At 40.1% G+C, this 20433-nt stretch overlaps 1 protein-coding gene across 1 annotated transcript in view; it reads left to right on the forward strand.

Annotated features, from left to right (window-relative positions):
- The first annotated feature begins 323 nt into the window (after positions 1-323).
- Positions 324-20433, forward strand: part of RNF180 (ring finger protein 180) — a 211313-nt gene continuing 191203 nt past the window's right edge. The window contains exon 1 of the mRNA XM_043591137.1: positions 324-435. The gene's annotated coding sequence lies outside the window, so the exon portion shown is untranslated. The remainder of the gene's footprint in view (positions 436-20433) is intronic.

Consider the following 20433-nt stretch of genomic DNA (forward strand, 5'->3'; position numbering starts at 1 on the left):
GGGATCAGAAGTCAGACCTCCAGGAGGGACAGGGTGAGGCCAAGATTGAACAAGGCACGGGAAACTTCAGTTGCTCTGGTAGGGGATGGCGAGAGAGAGTAAGTTCGCCCCGTCTCCCCTAGCGGGGCATTGCTGGCGCGGCTCCGGTCTGCACGTGGTCAGGTCAGGGTGGGGCGCAGCCCACACCCGGCCTGCGGGGGCGGGACCCACGGAGGTAAGGGAGCAGGGCGATCCGCGGTGCGGAGCGCCCGGGCGCCGAGACCGAGGCGAGCTCGAGCGCTTTCCGCGGGGTTTGGCTCCTGTCGCTTCCCGTCTCCCAGACCCGGCTTCGCGGCCGCCGGAGCCGCCGGGCGGCGAGTGCTCAGAGCCGGGCTGCGAGTGGCCTGGCGCGCCGGGAGGGGGCGCGGAGCGGGCGGCTCCCGGAAGCGGACGCAGGTAAGGGCCGGCGGCTCCGGGCCCCGCAGGGCGCGCCTCGCCGAGAGGGTCCGGCCTTCACCGGCCCTGAGCGGCCGCGGCTGCTCGGGCCGCTGCTCCTCCCCGAGCTAGGACTGCTGGAGGGCTGGCCTGGCCTGGCCGCGCCGCCCCCCGCCCCGGGCCTCAGGTGATGTGGCCACGGTGGTTTAACTTTCGCACTTAAGGCTCTCCGTGGAGTCCTCGGGGCGCGACCGGAGACGGGGTGGAATTACACCGGGTCTGGAAACGTGAGCCAGGGCGGTGAGCATCGTGGCCGGGGGGGGGGGGGGGGGGGGGGGGGGGGGGGGGGGGGGGGGGGGGGGGGGGGGGGACAGGGATCCGGCGGATGGCGGGGAGTGGGGGGGGGGGCGACTGGGTGGACTGTTGGCTGCCCTCCAGGTCAGAGTTGAGGAACTGAGTCCTCCTGGGGAGAGTCGGCACACACCCCCTTCCGTGGCCCGTTGCCTCTGCACAGAGCCACTTTCTTTTGTCTGGTCCTTTTTGGTATTGGCCTTTCAGCTGCTTTTGTTGCAGCCTTGGATCCAGAGTGTACAGAATTTGCTCGGCAGAGGTTAGAAGGAAGCTTTGTGCAGCAGCGGGGCGAGGTGGGCAGAGGGTTGTTGGGGGATGTTGTTATTAGTGCCATAATTAGCGTGCATTAACACGTGTTTATCACCGTGACCTTTTCCAGATAGTACTCAATACTTTTGTAGCATCTAATAGTTTGGACCCAAGACAATATTCATTAGCTAACTTCAAAGAAACGTTGTGTGGACAGGTTACTATTAAATTGCCCCATTTTATAGGCCAGGCACCTCAGGCACCCACGCCCAAACCTGATGATAAAACTAAGCAGTCAGCCCTTGAGGAAGAACTTGTCTGGCTGAGAGTCATCCTCGGTCCAGTCAGTCACTCAACCTTGCACAAAATGTAGGGCCCACAGTGCTCATCTGACACATTGTATTTTTGTTAAGTCATTAATTACTGAAACCTTTTGCTAAAAATAGAACTGAGCCCTTTTCTGACTCTGGGAATAGCACCCATAAAAATCATTTTAGTACATCAGAATCATTTTGTTACCAGAGCCCAAGTTCAGGGCCACCTGGGTGCCTTCAGACTTCAGCTCAGGTCGTGATCTCCTGTCTGTGAGTTCAAGCCCCCGCATCAGGCTCTGTGCTGACATCTTGCACTCTCTCAAAATAAATAAACATTAAAAAAAATAAAATAAAAACCCACCCAAGTTCAGCTTCCTGTTGCTGGGAAGGCTTAAGAGATGAGTTTTCAGTGGAAAAGAATATGAGCTTTATTCATGAGGCTGGCCACTTGAGGAGAAGGCGGACTCTTGTCCAAAGGCCAACTTTGAAATTTGTCTTGCCCTGATATTTTTAAAGTATGTTGATCAGTTAAGGGAATACAGTAGTCTGTGATGTTTCTTGATTAGGTGCAGACTCCACGATGCCAGATACAGAGTTAGCTTTGTACTCAGAGGTTGTGCAGAGAAGTTCCTTGGTGCCCCGGGTTGATTGTGCAAAAAGACCTGATTCCTTGGTACCCAGGGGTGGTTATACAGGAATACTGTTGTTTCTGCAAAGGAGGGCAAGGTCTATAGATGCACAAAGGGAGGTCAGTAAAGTCATTCGTGTGACCTTAAAAAGAAAAAAAAACATTTCGCTAAAAGAGGGCTGATCTAATCAGCAAGCTGAGGGGCCTTCAGGTGGACTTCCTGGCCTCTGTGGCCTGGGAAAGTTCTGGTCCCATATTCCCCAGGGCCAATGGTCTGCAAATCTTGGAGAAAGCCAGTTAGTTCTGTTACAGATCAAGGGCCTTAAGTCAGCAGGCAAGGAGTGTGTTAACTTGAAGCAAGTTAACCCTTAAGACCAGCTGGAGTGCTGTTACATGTTCAGTTGGATCAGGAGAGTAGTAGTAAGGACTAAGGTTTTGTTTTGTTTTTTGTTTTTTGTCTTTGGTCTGTCAAATCTTAAGCTCCTATATAAATACTGTGCCACTGGAAGCCCTAAATATTTATTTAATGAATAAGTGGAATAGAAGAAGTGAGCTCCTAGGTATCCTAGAACAATGTGCAGAAAGTTTTCCCAAACAGAAGAATTAAGCATTTAGGAGAATAGCCATTTTAATAATTTCAATGACATTTAACTTGTAATCGGGCACATTTATGTTGTACTTTTTTGACTCTCAGAACCATCGACAGTTCACCAGTTTTCCTAGGGTTTTCTCTTATGTGAATTTGCCAATAGATCTTTTACTGTCCATTTTTCTTCCTCCCTTTCATTTATGTATTTGGTTTTTCACAGTGAAGGTATTTTTTCTTCTAAAATCAAGTATTTAAAAAACAAGCATTCTTTCTTGGTAAAATAGACTCAAGTAGGACTTTTATGAGTGTATTTTAGGTTAGACACTAGCCTCTCTAATAAGTAGCTGTCAAACATCAAGCAAGAATTCTTTCAGACAAGTATGCAATGAATCTTTAATCATTTTAATGGAGCTCTGTAATATTTTATGACACATCTATTTCATATAATGCCTTTTTATCAAGCAGCATAAAGCTAAACATTTCATTAAAATTTTGCCAACGACAAGATCCTTAGACTTAATTATTGACTCATGAAATAAACACAATTCTTTGCCTTACACCACCTTCATTCATCCACTTGGGGAAAAAAAAAAGAATGATAATCTGGCCTTTCTGTCATTAGTGATATTTGGAGAGTTAATGAAGTAAATATTTTTAACCACATGGAAGAAAGATGCTCTGTGACTTCAAAGTGTGACTATAGAGTCATGAAACCCTGCCCTTATCCAAACATGCTGTTATTTATTTTTTAAGGGAGAGTGTTCATTCCAAGTGGTCACTTTAGGACACTACATGCCTCCAAAAGTTGCTATTCACAATTATTTTGAATCTTTTGGAATGTCTAGTCAATTTACAAGTAACAGAAACGCTTTCAGGATCGCTTTTATAAGTACTTGTTTTTGTTTGTGTTTTTTAATCAAACTATTAACTCCATTAGAACACCATTTTCATTTGCTAAATTTGAAAAATGATTTCTGCATGACTGTGAAACTCTTCCAGATTTTGCCACTATTAAGGATATTAAAAGATTATTTGAAAGGCTATGAAAGCAATTTCAAACCAGTGGTTTAAACATAGTTTCAAACAATGGCAACGTTGTTAGAATAACTTTGCATCCTTCCCAGAGTGACTACTCTAAAGGGGACAATACTTACTTGAAGGCTAAAGTTCTATGTCTATATGTGTATAGGCATAGATATACTTATTTTTTATATGTACATTTGCATGTTTGTTAAATAATTTGAAATTCATAATTTGAATTGTAACCTAACAATTTATAGTAGTCCACAATAAAATGGGGACATGAAATGCCCACATTAAAATATCTTGTTTTGGCTCTAGTATTCGATAAAGTGCATAAAAAAGGAATCATACTGATGAAAACAAAGTATTCTTGTTTCTTCAAACATCATCCACTTAATTAACAAGGTTTTTTTTTTTTGCTTTCTTAGATTTTGAAAATATTGGAGGAAATGACTTGAATGGCAAATCTCTTGGAAAAGCTAGCTAAGGAAATTAGATCTGTTGCATTTTTTTATCTTGATAATTTTCTCTGTAGCAAGCAGAAATATTATAGATGGTTATATTAATAATAGAACTGACCTCATTCTATAATCTCTTTACTTGATTATTTCACTGGTTTGATGGCTGGAAAAATTTAGAAACAATCAGTAGATCATTAGCACACATATTTAAAGCAGTTTCAAAACATCCTTCATAAAATTGCTGAGATAAGCATGAGAGTTATTCTGAATTAGATTTGCCTGACCTATTTAGAAGCCTGTTGAAAAAATTTATCCAAGGCACCAGAATTGAAGTGTGGACACCAATTCAGGCTGCTTTTTTTTAACAAATAGTATAGGCAGGTTGGCCAATGATGTGATGAATAAATTGAGAACTATTTACTTACTTAATTAATGGAGCTAGAAATTAAAACTGAAGTGTATTTTTCTGGCCATATTCTACTCAAAATTTTGGGTTTAAGGTAGAGACGGTTCTTTCTCAGACAACTTGTCTCCTGGAGAATATATAAATTGTGTAATAAATATTTATATGGCTGCACTTGGCTGATTTAAAACCAACTAAGGCTTTATGGTCCTAAATAAAGCCTTCTCTCTTCTAGTCAGGCGTTATTCTTTTTGCTCACCAACCATATCCTTTCCCAACTTAGTGTTTTGCCTTATATTATTTTCCTTGCTCAAGATACCTATTTCTCTGCACTCTCCTTAACTAATGCTGTCTACATCGTTTCTATCCTTAAGACCCAGCTGTAATACCACTGTTTTCCACAAAGCTTTCCCTGACTCCCTAGTTCTTGTTTTCAGTTTACCAGGCAGTTGTAGTTGTTGGTTACTATCTATGTTTTTTATTATTTAATTAACTTTGTCCTTGAACTTGTTCTCCACCTAGATTTTTTTTCCTTGAAGGCACAAGTCATACCTTAAATATATAAATTTTTTTCTGAATCCTATGCAGCAACTAGAACACTGGATAATAGCAGGACATATCGGCTTATAAGGTTAGATCTATAAGGTGAATTTATTAATCAGGTACTGAGGTAAAATTTCTTAATGCTTCATAATTGTATCAGTCATTGTTCTAGTGGAAAACAGATTGCAGGCTCAGATGGGGTAATGGAGAAGAGTTTAACTTAAAAGGTGTGCCTGGATTAAAATACACCAACAATGGATGGTGAAGTATCTCACGACTATCTGTAGTGGGAGCCATTATCATCCCTAGGCCTGAAGGGTAAGAGAAGAGAACCATTAGTGAAACCCAAAGACAGTAGCTATGTGGAGGGAAAGGCTGTGTGACTATAGCTCTGGTCTTTCTGTGATCAGGCAGGGGAGCAGCTGCAGGAATAAATACCCCAGCTTCACTTTCTTCCAGTCCTCTGATGTCCTGTTTCGTTCTAGTTTAATTCAGTTACTAACATGCAAGAACACTTTATTTATGAATGATGTATTTCATTTGAACCACCATCCTTTTTTTCCCCCCTTGTGATGTTAGTTGGTATGGTATTGGTATACATGGCATCTCAGTGATTTGTTTGTTTCGTCATGTGTTGTCTTTTGCTTATACTGTGCACAGGTGGAGACCTAGAACTATGTGCATGGTCATTGGTAAATCTCCCTTCACCATTCCAACCATTTGATTTGGCTGAATCAATCAAGGGTGCTCATTTTGTCTTTGTGCCATTTTCATAGATCATTGATTTTCAGTCTTGGTGTATGTGGTTCTGAGTGTCGTCATTCTGATTCAGGCAGGTTTAGGATAAGGCTTGAGCATCTGTTCTTTTACAAAGCATTCACATATTTCAGATACACAATACGTGAGAACCACTAGCAAAAATAGTCACTTTGACCCAAAGGTTATGGCTGTTGCCCCCTTTCTCCTCATTGTATACGTAGCATCATCAAGGCTCAAATGCAAATTTGATTGTGCTTTATGTACTCTTGAAAGCAAAATAACTGTCTTAGATTTTTCATTTTGTGAAATGCTTATGTTATAGGATGCAAAACATGTGGCTTCCATGTTAACAAATTTCAAGTTTAGAAAAATCATAAAACATTTCAAATAAACAATACAGAAAATAATATAATGAACACTCATGTTCTCATCCCTTAGTCTTATAAAAAATAGCATATTACTATTATTAATGATTTTTTTAAAAGCCCCTTTAAATCCCTTCTTAGAAGTTACTATTATCTTAAGCTTGGTGTCTGTTACTCCCTTTAGTATTTTTAAACTGATGCTACAGAAACATCAGTAAACAAAACATAACATTGTTGCACATGCCTTAAATTTTTTTTGTGACTGTTACTAAGCTCTGTGTGTCCTTCTTGAATGAGCATATTTCTGCAGCATTTTTTCCTTGTTTAACATAATGTAGAGTTTTTTCTAGATACATGTAGCTTTAGTTTACTTTTATTATACAGTATTACATTGTATCCACGAACAGAAATTTATTTGTCACATCTATTGATGACCATTTGGTATGTTTCTAGTGTTTTGCTACTGCAAAGTGTTGCTAAAATGAACATTCCTATATGATATATTTTTTAGGGTTTTTTTTGTGTACATAAACACTTAGATGTATAACTGTAAATCAGTAGATGCACGTTCTCTTACCAGAGTTTGCCAAATTGCTTTCCAATATGTTCGTGCCTCGTTGTGCTTTATGAGTCTCTTGATGCTGCTTCCTACCATTTTAATGTGATATTATCAGACATTTATATTTTTCCCAATGTAATGGTTATGAAATGGTGTCTTATTTTAATTTTAACTTTCGCAATTTCTGGTAGAATTGAGCACTTTTCATATGACTGCTAGCCATGTGGTTTTCCTCTTCTAAAAATGGTGTTTCTCAAAGTTTTGCCGCTTTTTACCTTACTGACCTAAATTGTTCCAAGATGAGTTATAAATAATATGAAGAAATAAATGTGGCATGCAGTTTGTCATTGGAATGTCCATAAAAGTATTAATCTTTTAACCAATTGTGTAAAAGAATTTCCCAGTTCAAAAGTGATACCTGAATAGCAGCATCCAGTGTAGTTTCTTCGCATTTTTCTTTAAGTTCCTCTGAAGATGCAGAGTAACATGAAAACTCAACATAAAACCACAAAACAAAACAAAACAAAACAAAGAAAACACACACACACACACACACACACACACACACACCCCACATAAAACACAAAAACCAGAGAAGTGACCTCAGGAAGCAGATTGTCCTCTCTGAGAACTTCCCCACATCAGCACCTTCCTTTCCTATGCTACTCTTGCCTGTTGATGCAGACTGCCTGGTGAATATAAACTCGGAGGCTTCTTTCTGCTCCCTCAGTCACTTCCCTCAAGTATGCAGGTCTTCTGCCAACTAGCAAACTGGGGAGACATCCCTCCCACCCTCTGAGATGCCACTCAGTGAGGCAGGGACTTGTGGATATTCCTTTACTTTCTGTGTTCCATGCAAATTGCAGGACGTGCATAAGCGGAATGTAGGGGGTTTGTGGTGGGTGCCACAGAGCATTCGGAGACCTGCAGCCCAAAGAACCCTGTTGACAGTGTATGGAAGCAGTTGTACTCGGACCTGTCTTCATGGGTCCTGTCAGTTCTCTCCCGGGGAAACGGATAGGCCATAAAAGCTGGTGCATGACATCCCCTCTGAAGAACACAATAGAGAACAGAGAAACAGGTGGCTGACACCCTGCTAGAGATAGCGAAACCATGTGGAACACTTTGTGTTTATTAGCAAGCTCTGCCACCATAGACCCGAGCAGGTGGCCAGAAGAGTGACCGTGGTAATTTTTTCACCTTGTCTGTATAACAGCAAGCCTAGGCAGATCTCCCTGGGATTAAAGGGTATAGGGAGAAAAAGAAATAAAACAAACTTAAATGGCACCCCTGAAATACCATGGAACAAAGGAAGGTTGATTATTAAAGGGGGTTGTGATGTAACAATAATTTCAAGGTCTTGATGGGTAGTAGCACCATGTTTTTTCCAGATTTTTATGTTTTATGCCCATATATTTTGTAGCCTTAGCCCTTGATTTGTGCCTCAAGGATTCTACAAATAGTGAAGGATCTAGCCCCTTCATTTATTTTGTCAAGTTGAAATTTTGGAAATCCTTATAAGATTTCGTAGGAGGGGAAAAGGGCAACTGCTGGTTTTCTCAAAATACTGAACTTAAAAGAAATTTCGCAAGTTGAATCAGTTTCATTGGGCTGTCTTACTAATCACCGTTAAAATTGTGTGTGAAATTATTGATGTTGGATTTAATCATGAGTAACTGTTCAGAATGTAGGATAAGTTAGTGCATCACATGTGGAGAAACATTTGAAGAAGGCAAGGGGAACCATACATCCAGTGGCCGCTGGGGGCCTCACTGAAGGGGAAGACAGAAGAAACAACCAGTCACCATGGCTGTTTCAGGATTATTCTTAAGTCACATCTTCTTAGTACACCATATAAGAGCATCACTGAGTTTCAGAGAGACCCATGCTGAAGGCCTGTCTATGCAGAACACCTGTCTGTAGAAGCATCTGTTGCCACATTGTGAGAAACTGGAGAATGATAACCCATTACCTGTGTCCTGATGTGGATTCCATAATTCTAAAGAAGGGCGGGGGATGGGGGGGGGGGAGGAATACACAAAGGCAGCGCAAACTTTAAAAGTGGAAAAGTACCACTCCCCATATGGTAAGCCAGGAGTGTGTGTAGTTTTTGTGGACTCTGTTAACTCATTGGAGCCTGTTTTATTTTTAGAAGAGTTGAAGGGGAGTACTTCTGATGTCACCCAAAAGCTGCTTAGGACTGAAAGTAGATCTTGAAGCTTGGAACTAGTTACTACTTCCCTGTCTTACCTCTGCTTTTCTTACTGTAGTCCTCCTGGATGCCAGCAAAAGGGGCGGGGGGGGGGGGTGATGTTTTTGCCTCCTTTGTTCCAATAAATGGCTTAAGAGAGAGCACTTTCCCCCAACTTTGAACTGTCTGTAAGGACTTCAATCCACTTCACTCCTCATATCCTTACAAATCTTAAGGCTCTAGAAAATAAGAACCTTTTCCTCACAAAGTAGTGAGAACAGTTCAGGAAGTTACTTGACTTCTCTAGGCCTCAGTTTCTTTATCCATAAAATGATCTTAATAATCCTTACCTCATGGGAATGTTCTGATGATTAAAGGAACTAATGCCACTTTATAAGTACTGTGCTCAAAATAGTATCTAGTATTTAAAATAATACTAACCTTTGACTTCATGTTTTATGATTAGAGATTTTAGTTTAAAAATAACAAAGTATATCTCTTTATGGCCCTTTGCTAAACAGAAAGATGGGGCGCCTGGGTGGCTTGGATGGTTGGACATCCGACTTTGACTCAGGTCGTGATCTCATGGTTTGTGAGTTTGAGCCCCGCATTGGGCTCTGCACTGGTGATGTGGAGCCTGCTTGGTATTCTCTGTCTCTTCCTCTCTCTCTGTCCCTTCCTCACTTGTGCTCTTTCTCTCAAAATAAATAAATAAAACTTAAAAAAAAAAACTTAAAAGAAAAAGAGCAAGGTTTTCTGATGGATTCCTTCATAGATGTTTATAAATAATTTGAATACATCCAGTAATCTATAGTTGTCAAACTACATCTGATGTCCTGAATCTCAGACTGTGTTCTAAGATGGAGTCTCTAAAAAGTGAATCTTTGTAAGCTTTATGAGGCGGGGACCAGCTTCCTTTGGTGGTGTTTGCTAAACTACCCTGGTGATGCCAGTAAATTGTGCCTTGACTTTAAGCAGAGTGAGGAAGTAATTTTTTTTTTTTTGTCTTACCTCTGCTTACTTGCTTATTCACTCAACTGACTGGTGCCCAACACTGTGTCAGCACCACAGTAAATTACACTGTCAAGGAGTTTGCAACTCAGCAGCGAAGACAGACATGGAACAAGTAATGAAAAGTGTGATGAATGTTCTGAAGGAGAACTAGAAAGGTATTTAGTGGAAAATAATCGTTTAAGGATGATCCCCACCTGCACCCCCTTCGGAAAGGGGTATTTATGCTGACTTGAGGGATATGGAAGTACTCTCTAGAGGGTGGACGTAAACTTTCTAGTGATCCAGCAGTAGGAGGCAGAGGAGGGAGCCAGTGGAGTGGAGGATATGAAGAAAGGCTGGATTGCTGGACTGTAGAGCCGTGTGGGGCAGAGTGTAGACAGCAGTCTGGTCAGCAGAGCACAAGGAAGCCTCTGAAAGAAGCAGCAGAATAATGATTTGTTTTGCATTAACATCTTGAGTATGGAGAATAAAATGTTTCAGGTTTTCATGGAGTAAAATTTTGGTGACTAGAACCATCATTTCTGACCTGGAGTTTTTGAAGGCACACACACATTTGCTTATTGTTTAGAGAGTACATGGGATGAAATATCTTTCTTTCCCCACATTTCTTCCTTGGTCTATTAGAGAGATTCTGTTCCACTCTCCCTTTTTGAAGGAACTGGTGAGGAAGCTTCTTCAGTCCACCTTAATCCTCTTCCCTCCCATTGCCCCTCCCTTTTGGACTGCGAAGTACTCCGAACATATTCTAAAATCATGACTTGAACTCTCAGTGACTTTACCAAATGACAGGAATAAGTTTTTCTTGCAGTAGTTAACAGAATGGGAAGCTTTCAGTTATAACCTGAAAACCTCTGCTACAAATAGCTTGAACTTGTCTAGAAACGTTTGAGTATGTATCATGTACATTCATGAATGACATTGTAACAAAGTAAAAGAAAGCTCTGGAGCCAGAAAGAACAAAGGGGGGCAGAGCTTGGAAAGTAGACACACAGAAACTATCCTTGCTGTTAGAGTGAGGTCACCTAGGTTCACTAACGGAAGGGCTTCTTGTTTTGTTCTGGTTTTGGTTTTTTTCCCCAGGGGCTTGGGTTTTAATACTCACACTCATCCAGGAGGCCAGAATCCTCAGGTATACATGAGGGCAGGCAGTTGGCAACTGAAACTTCCCACAAAGCCAGGATTTTGAAAGGCCAACATTCTCAGTGTAATAAGAGATTAGAAACAAAAAAACAACAACAAACAAACAAACAAACAAAAAACAAAAAAAACAATGTCCACAGACACAGAGAGATTATACAGAAGTCTGTATCGGTCTAGTTTGAGCAGATTATGGAGAAAAGTCTCATCTGAAAATTTGCTTTATGAAATTTTTTAAATGTGAAAAATTTGAAACATACTCAGAAATAGAATTGTATAATGAATCCTCATGTATCCATCAGCTTCAATAGTTATTATTCTTTCATTCTTTTTTCTACATTATGAAATATGTTTCTATATTATATAGTTGGACCTGTGAATGACCAAAGCTACAATATTGATCTCTAGCTCAGGACCTTTAAAAAAGACAACAGCATTATATAGCACATCCACATTGAACTTAGTTCATGTATAATTTTGCTCATTTGTTTCAAAAATCTGTATTTTTAAAGTTGATTTCTTGGATTTAAGATTTAGTCACTGTCTACACATTGCTTTTCATTGATATCTGATATCTCTTAAGTTTTTCCTTCCTCTTAAAAATTCATTTATTTGTTGAAAAAACCCAAGTTATTTGTTCTGTAGAATTTTTCATATTTTGTATTTGGCCAGTCATATCCTTATGGTATTATTTAACATGTTCCTTTATTCTTCATTTAGTAACTAAAATGGCTCTTAGATTTAGATGCTTGCTTGATTCAGTTTAGGTTGTTTTTTTTAAAGAATACTTTATAGATGGTGTTGACTACTTTTATTTAAAAATTTTTTTCTTTAACATTTTTATTTATTTTTGAGAGACAGCACGAGGAGGGGAGGGACAGAGAGAGACGGAGACACAGAATCCACAGCAGGCTCCAGGCTCTGAGCTGTCAGCACAGATCCCAACATGGGGCTTGAACCCACAAACTGAGATCATGACCTGAGTGGAAGTCGGATGCTCAACTGACTGAGCCACCCAGGCACCCTGGTGCTGACTATTTTTAATTGCACTGCATCAGGAGGCACTTGATGTTTGGTTGTTGTTATGGGCTGAATTGTGTCCTTGCAAATTCTTTTTTTTTTAACACTTATTTATTTAATTCAAGAGGGGAGGGAGGGGCACAGAGAGAGAGGAAGAGAGAGAATCCCGAGTAGGCTCTGTGCTGTCCGTCCTGCTATGGGGCTCAGTCCCACGAATGGTGAGATCATGACCTGAGCTGAAATCAGGATTTGGACCCTCAACCAATTGAGCTACACAGGTGCCCCACAAATTTGTATATTGAAGAGTTAATTCTCAGTACCTCAGGATGTGACTGTTTTTGGAGATAAAGCCTTTAAAGTTAAAATGAGTCTGTTTGGGTGAGCCCTAATCCAATCTGACTGGTGTCCTTATAAGCAGAGAAATTTTGGATTCACACAGAGGCATCAGGATGGGTGCCTACAGAGAAAAGACCATGTGAGGACACATGAGAAAGCAGCCATCTAAAACCCAAGCAGAGAGACATCAGAAGAAACAGTCGTGATGGTCCCTTGATCTTAGACTTCTACCTTCCAGAACTATGAGAAAAAAAACTTCTTTTGTTAAAGCCCCCAGTGCCACAGGGCACTTTGTTGTGGTAGCCCTAGCAAACTAATACAGTTGTTCTCTATTTAGTTATGATTTGCTTAGTTAAGTTATTAGGCTTGATCTTTGAGTTCATGTGGTACAGCCTTGTACCTACATTATAAAATGCTCCATCATCCTTTTTTTTCCCCTAATGTTTTTAGTATCTACTGATGGTGTTTTTTTCCTAAATCTCTCATTTTATTAAGGGGTGAAAAATGGTGATTATATTGATAATCCTACATTTATGTAGGGATCATTTGAGCATGATGCCTCAAAATAGCATGATGTCTCATGAGTTTTTCCCCAGCAACTATTTACTGTAAAAATAGTATGTATAGCAAAGGTAGACTTGATTCTTTTTATAATTCATCTGTTTTCAGATTAAGACCATCCTTTAAATAACCTGAGAATCCTTAACTTCAGATTTTAGGGCTTGAATTTATACTACCAGGATGACCCAAGGATCCCCAAACTGAGAAACTTAACTACAAAGCATTCTTTCGTTGGTGATACCCCGTTAGCACCTGGCAGATAGAAGGTGAAACTTTTCCCTGGAGGAACAGGTCCTCTAACAAGGCCCCACACTGGTCTCATGGTAAAGATGAGTTTATATTCTGAGATTATGAAACCAAAGAGGAAGTGAGTGAGAATTAATAGACATAACTGAAAAAAATTTAGATCCCCAGAAAATTTAAGTGGGCCCAGGGCTTATTATTTTGTTCTTTTCTGTTTCCATACTCACAGCCTTGTAGATCTCCTGTTTTGTGGCTTTAGAGAACCATCCTCATTTAAATCTCCTCCTCAGATACTGTAATTTACAAGTCCAGATTCTGGAATCCAGCTGTGTCCTTAATAGTGATCCTTGAAAGTCAAATAGACACCTCAGATTTCATGCATCCAAAACTGAGCTCCTGACCTGCCCCTCCTTTGTGTCTGCATCCTTGCCCATATCAGTTGATAGCAATTCCATCTTTAAAGTCGCTCATTCTAAAAAATTTCGAGCTATCTTTGATTCTTCTCTTAGACCCCGCATGCAGTCTCTCTGGAGACCTTGTTTCCTCTATTTACACTGTATGTCCAGAAGTTGACCATTACTTATCACCACCACTGCTACCACCGTGATCTGAGTCCTGTCTTTTGGCTAGATTACTGCAGCAGTGTTTTCCCATTCAAACAGAGTTTATCTGGTAATTGATAGTTTTAGTAACTGTATTTCTACTTTATACTTAGAATTTTTATTTAAAACTAAATCTTGGGGCACCTGGATGGCTCAGTCTGTTGAGCATCTGACTCTTGATTTTGGCTCAGGTCATGATCTCAGGGTCATGGGATTGAGCAACACCCCCCCCCCCCCCCCCCCCCCCCCCCCCCCGCCATCAGGCTCCACACTGTGGAGCCTGCTTGGGATTCTCTCTCCATCTACCCCTCTCCCCTCCTTGCTCTCTCTCTCTCTCTCTCTCTCAAATAAAAAAACAACAAGAAAACACACACAAAATATAAAATGAAACAAAATCTTATGCCCTGTCTCTGGGAGCTTACAATCGATAGGAAGAAACAGATGTACCCATTAGTGTAATACCTGGTGGTACAGTGACATGAGTACTGATCAGAGGCTTATGTAACACATGAACTACTCAAAGGTAAAGGCTGCTCAGGAAAGATAAAGCAAACAGTAATAGCACCAGGAGCTTTAAACCCTTTTGGAGGGAAAATGATAGGATAATTAACTAAATAAACAGGCTCAGGTATTTTTTTTTTTTTTTTTTTTTTTTTTTTTTTTTTCAACGTTTATCCATTTTTGGGACAGAGAGAGACAGAGCACGAACGGGGGAGGGGCAGAGAGAGAGGGAGACACAGAATCGGAAACAGGCTCCAGGCTCCGAGCCGTCAGCCCAGAGCCCGACGCGGGGCTCGAACTCACGGACCGCGAGATCGCGACCTGGCTGAAGTCGGACGCCCAACCGACTGCGCCACCCAGGCGCCCCAACAGGCTCAGGTATTTTGACTCTTCTAGGTCAGTGCTTTCTCCACTGGTACATACCCTTTTCTTTTTCTTTCTTTCTTTCTTTTTTCTTTCCTTTTCTTTCTTTCTTTTTTTTTTTTTTTTTTTGGTCTCTGCTATCAGTCTTTTGCAGTAAGCTAGTATGGCTGCCTCCATAGTCAACAAAAAGCCTTTCTGTGTAACTGTTCTTTTGGCCCAAAAGAAAAATGGGTTTTGAAGCCAAATCAGTGTGCTTTTCTGTGGTGCCACTTTCTCCTCTGAATCCTTTCTTGATAGTTGATACTTGACCCATCAAAAAGAATATAGCTGTCCAGGGGCGCCTGGGTGGCGCAGTCGGTTAAGCGTCTGACTTCAGCCAGGTCACGATCTCGCGGTCCGGGAGTTCGAGCCCCGTGTCGGGCTCTGGGCTGATGGCTCAGAGCCTGGAGCCTGTTTCCAATTCTGTGTCTCCCTCTCTCTCTGCCCCTCCCCCGTTCATGCTCTGTCTCTCTCTGTCTCAAAAATAAATAAAACGTTAAAAAAAAAAATTAAAAAAAAAAAGAATATAGCTGTCCAGTAAAAGCATGGCAAGTTAGCTACTTATTATCACCTTTCAGTTAAGACCGTGTGTCGTATCATGTTAATGTATTTCACATAAAGTAAAGATGTTTCAGCCCATTTTTACCTTTCTGAGAAATCAGCATGAGAAGCATCTGGGGAAGTAAGACTCTGTTTAATCTCAGGACCAATTGGTTATTGGGATGTTTCCCTCCACAAATCATGTCAATTTTGTGTCTTCTCTCTCACCCAATTGGCTTAGAATCCCTGTCACCCTCCCATATGTTTTCACAGTCCATGTATTTGTTATTCATTGTGTTCTCTCACAAAATAGTAGTAGGGCCTTGGCAAATACTTACTGAATGAACATCTGTAGCTTCAAAGCACAATTTAAAATTCATTTTATTTATTTATTTTTTCAACGTTTATTTATTTTTGGGACAGAGAGAGACAGAGCATGAACGGGGGAGGGGCAGAGAGAGAGGGAGACACAGAGTCGGAAGCAGGCTCCAGGCTCTGAGCCATCAGCCCAGAGCCTGACGCGGGGCTCGAACTCCCGGACCGCGAGATCGTGACCTGGCTGAAGTCGGACGCTTAACCGACTGCGCCACCCAGGCGCCCCTAAAATTCATTTTAAAGTATCACCTGATTTTATTTTTCTTCTTGCTACTGTCTCTTCTTGGTCCAATAAGGAATATTGGTGGTACTTTTATTTAAAATATGTTAGGCCTACTTTAGATTGCTCAAAAATCTCCAAAATGACTAAACCTATTCCTTGGAACAAAAAATTGCCGACATCATCTGGTGGTTTCTGGTATTTACATATGAATACAAATATACACACAGCATTTTTGTAAAGTGTATTTTGCTTTCCTCACAATTCTGTTAATTCTGTATGTAATTTCTACCCTTCCTTAAATTTTCCCCGTAAGAAAGTAGTGTCTGAGGAATAAGTATATGTATGGGTACTCCACACTCTTACCTTGATTCATCTTTAGAATTAATTCCTTCTTTTACCAAAGAATGGTAGCCGTTAAAATGGGTGACATTAATCAAATACAGAAGTTAGAAAATGTGCCTCTTCAGTACCTTTTTTTTTTTTTTTTTTTTTTTTTTTTTTACAATTCTTAAAAGTGTCACTTGTATTGAAAAGCTGCAGTGAGCGTTCAAGACTGAACATCTGACGTAGGTTTGGGAGAGAAAGAAAAGGAAAAAGGAAACATTTAAAAGAATAAAGAGGTGGTGTTGCTTTATAGTATGTAGCTTAAGAAGTTCCTGGAGAAGGTAGGAAATAACTGGTAGATACTACAACATCAAATGCACATTATCTTTTCTCCTTAAAGTTGAATATGCACTGCATCCTGCCTGAGAGTTCAGCAGTTCCAGGGCAAATAGGAGAGAAGGGAGAAGAGGGGTGAAAGGTAACTAGATGGGGATTATGTAGTTGGAATTATTCAGTACTTGGTTATCATCAGAAGTTGGGTGCTTTTCAAGAAAATGGTTTCTGGATATGAATACCAAAGTGTATGTAGAACCATTTAAGCAGTTCAAGTTATTGAAGTTGACTTCATCATGTTTGAATCCTGAAGTGTATAACATAAGCAGTTATTGAAGAAGATTGAGCTCTCTCTCTGTAATTTATGACAGTTTTAGAAATAATAATTTGCTGACTTTAATTACCATTTTAAACACCCTAGCCACCAAGTCTAGATTGGCAGAATTGACAGTTTAGAAATCACCCGATTCAGTCTCTTACTTGTTTTCCTAAAGCATCTCATACATACCATTGAGAAATTCTGAAAACTAATGGAAAAGGAATCTTTTTTTAAAAAATTTTTTAACATTTATTTATTTTTGAGACAGAGAGAGACAGAGCATGAACAGGGGAGGGTCAGAGAGAGGGAGACACAGAATCTGAAACAGGCTCCAGGCTCTGAGCTGTCAGCACAGAGCCCGACACGGGGCTTGAACTCACGGACCGCGAGACTGTGACCTGAGCCGAAGTCGGCCGCCTAACCGACTGAGCCACCCAGGCGCCCCTGGAAAAGGAATCTTGAATTGTAAGCCAGCTTTCACTAAATTATATGTGTTCCAGAGATATCTATTGAACCACAGAAGGCATGTATATTCCACTGGAATCTGGTCATATCTGTAAGACCCCTTTTTAATTTCTGCTTAATTTAAGATTACTTTTTGGGTCCTGTTGTGTTCTTACGTAGGTCACAAACAATTGTAATGACTATTAGTTTAAAAACTCATTTATATTTTTGCAACTTTTCATTGACAATTGATTGCAGTATTGATTAGTACTTTTTTTTTTTTAATTTTTTTTTTCAACGTTTATTTATTTTTGGGACAGAGAGAGAGACAGAGCATGAACGGGGGAGGGGCAGAGAGAGAGGGAGACACAGAATCGGAAACAGGCTCCAGGCTCTGAGCCATCAGCCCAGAGCCTGACGCGGGGCTCGAACTCCCGGACCACGAGATCGTGACCTGGCTGAAGTCGGACGCTTAACCGACTGCGCCACCCAGGCGCCCCTAGTACTTCTTTTCTTTGGCCTACTTGGGTTTGGCACATTTTATTCTTCTGTGTTCAAAACACATTAAGATTCACTATCAGCAAGGGGAAGTGGCATGGCCTCAGTTTATGAAGTAACATCTGTGCCGCTGACTCTCCTTAGAGTTATTACATATAATGTTGTACTCATGTGAACAGTCATGGTTCCAAAGCCCACTTTGGAACATTGGTGGATTACTTCCAGGGTAACTGTGTCCTATGTAAAAATGAGATTTCTCTTTCGTTAAGAACATTCTATTTTTTTTTTTAAATTATAAAATACATATATTCTCATTTCGTGAAATATATATCAAAATATACTATATATATGTATATACACGCGTATATATGCATATATATTATATAGTTATATAAAACTATATAAAATGTTCTCATTTCATGGAGACAGAATTCCAGTATACAATTCCTGTATACAACTTTTAGATGATGAGTTATGCCTTAGTCTACTGTCTAAAAATAGACCATGATGCTTTTAAGCCAGAAAATCATATACACATTTGTAATTTAAGCCCCCATAGGGTATGGCGAGTGTATTTCTCAATCAGTAATGGAATATTTTCTTTCTGATTTTTGTAGTCATTATCTAAAAAACCAATATCCTATCTCATCAGCATCAAATATGCTCCCATGGGCATATTTATCTGTAGACCTACTGCTTCTGAGCCAATCTTCAGCAGATATAGGAGGTATAGATGCTTCCTCATTTAGGTAACATGATAGCAACATGATACTGAGTTAACATGGTATTGAGTATTGAGGTTAATATCACCTCTTACTCTAGTGTGGTTTGATTAGATTTTTCTTAATATATCTAACTTTTTTTTTATTTGCTCTGAGATGGTCTAAATTGGCTAAAACAGTGTAGTGTTTTATTTTCTAATTTGGTATGATTACTCATTCCATATTTTTATCAATTTCACCTCCTTTGGTTCTAATTTTTAAGAAATTCATAGATAATTGATAAGGGACCTCTAAATTCTTTGTCCATTTTACTCTTTGGTATTTCTTCCTTATTCACTAACAGATGACTTTTAGCCCAAGGAAATTATTATTGAGTCTTAATATCTAATGAAATTTGACTTGCTAGGTTTGGACTTGCTTGGGACCTTTCTCTCCTTTTCTGTAAGATTTCTCTTTATATTGATTTTTTTTAAGTTTAACACATCAGACAATAAAAAAGACATTTTGTATTTCATGCATAGAACCGTGTCTGTCCTCAGCCTTTCCCACCATTTTATTTTAGAAGCACATAATTTCTCCGATTTCACAGGTTCACAGCTATAGAGAAATTTTGCCTCAGGAGTAATTAAAGGGTCACCCATACTTGATTTAGATGCTAGTTGGGAATTAGAGCTGATTCGTGAATGGGTAAAGATTTGGGGGCTATTAGGATAGGGTGGATGTATTCTGCATCTGAAAGGACATGTAATTTGGGGGGCCAGAGGAAGAAATGTTACGGACTGAGCTCTGTCTTCCATCCGCCCCCACCAATTCCATGTGTTTAAGTCCTAACCCCAGTATGATGGTATTTGGAGATATGGCCTTTAAAGATGTCATTATGCTTAAATGAGGTCATAAGGGTAAGTCCCTAATCCAATAGGTCTGTTATCCTTATAAGAATGGGAAGAGGCACCAGAAAAGTACATGCATGGAAGAAAGGTCATGTGAGGATAAAGCAGCTGTCTGGAAGCTAGAAAGAGACACCCAAATTCCTGGCACCCTGATACTGGATTTCTGGTCTCCAGAACTGCGAGAAAAGAAATTTGTATTGTTTAAGCCACCTAGTCTATGGTCTTCTGTTATGGCATCCCAAGTAACAGGTAACATATTGACAAGGTAGAAATTTTTCCTATATTTAGAAAACCAATGTTGATATCAAGTTTCAGAGGAAAAGCTATTTTGAATTGCATAACTACCAAGGAAGTAAATGAACCCTACTTTGTTAATGAATAATAACTCTGAGTAAATAGTGCTATGTTACATCAAAATAATTATATACTTTTTTTTTAAGAGAGTGAGCACTAGCAGGAGAGAGGGGCAGGGAGGGTGGGGGACGTGTGAGAGAGATAAAATCTCAAGTAGGCTGCACACTGTGCTTGATCCCATGACCTTGGGATCATGACCTGAGCTGAAATCAAGTTAGATGCTCAACTGACTGAGCCACCCAGGAGCCCCTTGATGTATTATTTTTAGCTAAAGTCTGTTGTTTACATTGGGGTTCACTCTTTGTGTTGTATATATTTCTATAGGTTTTAGACAAAAATAATACCTTGTATCCTCTGTTACAGCATCCTACACCATGGTTTCACTGCCTTCAAATCCTCCTGTGTACCACCTACTTATCCCTCCCTCTCTCTGCCCAAATATTAGATGATAATATAAAAAGATGATGAAATTGCTTGAAGTCACTAATTTACAATTGTCTTTCTTTACTGGTCTGATAGAAAAGTTAGAATTCTTTTCTAATGAAATGCAAAAATGCTTTTATTGATGTTGTTGTCTGACTAATGTGTTGAGCTTGAAAGTTGTCCCTGTGTGAGAGTTCTTTGCATTAGTTTTTTCTGTCTTGACCCATTCCCAATTGTTCAGGATTTGGATTACAAAGGGCTTCTTTAGCATTTAAACTATTCTTTGGTGGTGAAAGGGATCAGAACTCTTTATCTGCTCCCTT

This window comes from Prionailurus bengalensis, chromosome A1, assembly GCF_016509475.1.
Source record: "Prionailurus bengalensis isolate Pbe53 chromosome A1, Fcat_Pben_1.1_paternal_pri, whole genome shotgun sequence".
Taxonomy (NCBI): Eukaryota; Metazoa; Chordata; class Mammalia; order Carnivora; family Felidae; genus Prionailurus; species Prionailurus bengalensis.